This window comes from Perca flavescens, chromosome 1, assembly GCF_004354835.1.
Source record: "Perca flavescens isolate YP-PL-M2 chromosome 1, PFLA_1.0, whole genome shotgun sequence".
In the NCBI taxonomy this organism is placed as follows: domain Eukaryota; kingdom Metazoa; phylum Chordata; class Actinopteri; order Perciformes; family Percidae; genus Perca; species Perca flavescens.
Genome location: NC_041331.1, coordinates 43814323 through 43818155, shown reverse-complemented (window position 1 = coordinate 43818155; position 3833 = coordinate 43814323).

The window sequence follows — 3833 nt, the reverse complement described above, 5'->3', positions numbered from 1 at the left end:
TAGAGTCATATATGTGTGAGAGAAACAAATTAGTAGCTTAACTCTAGAGTCATATATATGTGAGAGAAACAAAGCGAGTAGCGACTCTAGTCATATATATGTGAGAGAAACAAATTGAGTAGCGACTCTAAAGTCATATATATGTGAGAGAAACAAATTGAGTAGCGACTCTAGAGTCATATATATGTGAGAGAAACAAAGCGAGTAGCGACTCTAGAGTCATATATATGTGAGAGAAACAAAGCGAGTAGGGACTCTAAAGTCATATATATGTGAGAGAAACAAATTGAGTAGCGACTCTAGAGTCATATATATGTGAGAAAAAAAGCGAGTAGCGACTCTAGAGTCATATATATGTGAGAGAAACAAAGCTTAGTAGCGACTCTAGAGTCATATATATGTGAGAGAAACAAAGTTTAGTAGCGACTCTAGAGTCATATATATGTGAGAGAAACAAAGCAAGTAGCGACTCTAAAGTCATATATATGTGAGAGAAACAAATTGAGTAGCGACTCTAAAGTCATATATATGTGAGAGAAACAAAGTAGTAGCGACTCTAGAGTCATATATATGTGAGAGAAACAAAGTTTAGTAGCGACTCTAGAGTCATATATATGTGAGAGAAACAAAGCGAGCAGCGACTCTAGAGTCATATATATCTGAGAGAAACAAAGTTTAGCAGCGACTCTAGAGTCATATATATGTGAGAGAAACAAAGTTTAGCAGGGACTCTAGAGTCATATATATGTGAGAGAAACAAAGTTTAGTAGCGACTCTAGAGTCATATATATGTGAGAGAAACAAAGCTTAGTAGCTGAATCTAGAGTCATATATATGTGAGAGAAACAAAGTTTAGTAGCGACTCTAGAGTCATATATATGTGAGAGAAACAAAGTTTAGTAGCGACTCTAGAGTCATATATATGTGAGAGAAACAAAGCCAGTAGCGACTCTAGAGTCATATATATGTGAGAGAAACAAAGCCAGTAGCGACTCTAGAGTCATATATATGTGAGAGAAACAAGTTTAGTAGCGACTCTAGAGTCATATATATGTGAGAGAAACAAAGTTTAGTAGGGACTCTAGAGTCATATATATGTGAGAGAAACAAAGTTTAGTAGCTTACTCTAGAGTCATATATATGTGAGAGAAACAAAGTTTAGTAGCTTACTCTAGAGTCATATATATGTGAGAGAAACAAAGTTTAGTAGCGATTTCTAGAGTCATATATATGTGAGAGAAACAAAGCTTAGTAGCGACTCTAGAGTCATATATATGTGAGAGAAACAAAGTTTAGTAGCGACTCTAGAGTCATATATATGTGAGAGAAACAAAGCGAGTAGCGACTCTAGAGTCATATATATGTGAGAGAAACAAAGTTTAGTAGCTTAACTCTAGAGTCATATATATGTGAGAGAAACAAAGCGAGCAGCGACTCTAGAGTCATACATATGTGAGAGAAACAAAGCGAGCAGCGACTCTAGAGTCATACATATGTGAGAGAAACAAAGCGAGCAGCGACTCTAGAGTCATACATATGTGAGAGAAACAAAGTTTAGTAGCGACTCTAGAGTCATATATATGTGAGAGAAACAAAGTTTAGTAGCGACTCTAGAGTCATATATATGTGAGAGAAACAAAGTTTAGTAGCTTACTCTAGAGTCATATATATGTGAGAGAAACAAAGTTTAGCAGGGACTCTAGAGTCATATATATGTGAGAGAAACAAAGCGTAGTAGCGACTCTAGAGTCATATATATGTGAGAGAAACAAAGCGAGCAGCGATTTCTAGAGTCATATATATGTGAGAGAAACAAAGTTTAGTAGTGACTCTAGAGTCATATATATGTGAGAGAAACAAAGTTTAGTAGCGACTCTAGAGTCATATATATGTCAGAGAAACAAAAGTAGTAGCGACTCTAGAGTCATATATATGTGAGAGAAACAAAGCGAGTAGCGACTCTAGAGTCATACATATGTGAGAGAAACAAAGCGAGTAGCGACTCTAGAGTCATATATATGTGAGAGAAACAAAGCGAGCAGCGACTCTAGAGTCATATATATGTGAGAGAAACAAAGCGAGCAGGGACTCTAGAGTCATATATATGTGAGAGAAACAAAGCGAGTAGGGACTCCAGAGTCATATATATGTGAGAGAAACAAAGCGAGTAGTGACTCTAGAGTCATATATATGTGAGAGAAACAAAGCGAGTAGCGACTCCAGAGTCATATATATGTGAGAGAAACAAAGCGAGTAGTGACTCTAGAGTCATATATATGTGAGAGAAACAAAGTTTAGTAGCGACTCTAGAGTCATATATATGTGAGAGAAACAAAGTTTAGTAGCGACTCTAGAGTCATATATATGTGAGAGAAACAAAGTTTAGTAGCGACTCTAGAGTCATATATATGTGAGAGAAACAAAGCTTAGCAGCGACTCTAGAGTCATATATATATGTGAGAAACAAAGCGAGCAGGGACTCTAGAGTCATATATATGTGAGAGAAACAAAGCGAGTAGGGACTCTAGAGTCATATATATGTGAGAGAAACAAAGTTTAGTCATATATATGTGAGAGAAACAAAGCGAGTAGTGACTCTAGAGTCATATATATGTGAGAGAAACAAAGCGAGTAGCGACTCTAGAGTCATATATATGTGAGAGAAACAAAGCGAGCAGGGACTCTAGAGTCATATATATGTGAGAGAAACAAAGCGAGTAGGGACTCTAGAGTCATATATATGTGAGAGAAACAAAGCGAGTAGCGACTCTAGAGTCATATATATGTGAGAGAAACAAAGCGAGTAGGGACTCTAGAGTCATATATATGTGAGAGAAACAAAGCGAGTAGTGACTCTAGAGTCATATATATGTGAGAGAAACAAAGCGAGTAGCGACTCTAGAGTCATACAGTGGGGGAAATAAGTATTTGACCCCTTGCTGATTTTGCAGGTTTGCCCACTTACAAAGAATGCAAAAATCTACAATTTTAATCATATGTACATTCTAACAGTGAAAGACAGAATCCCAAAGAAAATTCCAGAAAATCACATCATATGAATTTATTAAAATTGATAACCATCTGATGAGGAAAAACAAGTATTTGACCCCCTGGACAAACAGCAAGTATTCTGGCTCCTACAAGCCAGTTAGTCTTTCTTTAAGACACAGCCCCAATCCGAACCAATTATCTACATCAAATACACCTGCCTCACCTCGATACCTGTATGAAAGACACCTGTCAACACCCAAACAACCAGCATCCAACATCACCACCATGGGCAAGAGAAAAAGAGCTTTTCTACGGACATCAGGGACTAGATTGTTGATCTGCACAAGGCTGGGATGGGCTACAAGAGAATCGGAAAGCAACTTGAGAGAAAAGATCAACTGTCAGTGCAGTTATCAGGAAATGGAAGAAGCACCACACCACCGCCAACCTCCTCGGTCTGGGCCTCCACACAAGATCTTGCCTCGTGGGGTGTCCCTGATCATGCGAACGGTGAGGAATCATCCCAAAACCACAAGGGGAACTGATGAATCAACTGAAGGCAGCTGGGACCACAGTTACAAAAGATACGGTTGGTAACACACTACGCCCGTCATGGATTGAAATCCTGCAGCGCACGCAAGGTCCCCTGCTCAAGAAGAAACATGTACAGGCCCGCATGAAGTTCGCCATTCACCACCTGGACGACTCAGAAGAGGCCTGGAAGAAGGTGATGTGGTCAGATGAGACCAAAATAGAACTTTTTGGCCTCAACTCAACTCGTCGTGTTTGGAGGGCAAAGAACACCGAGTACAACCCAAAGAACACCATCCCCACCGTCAAGC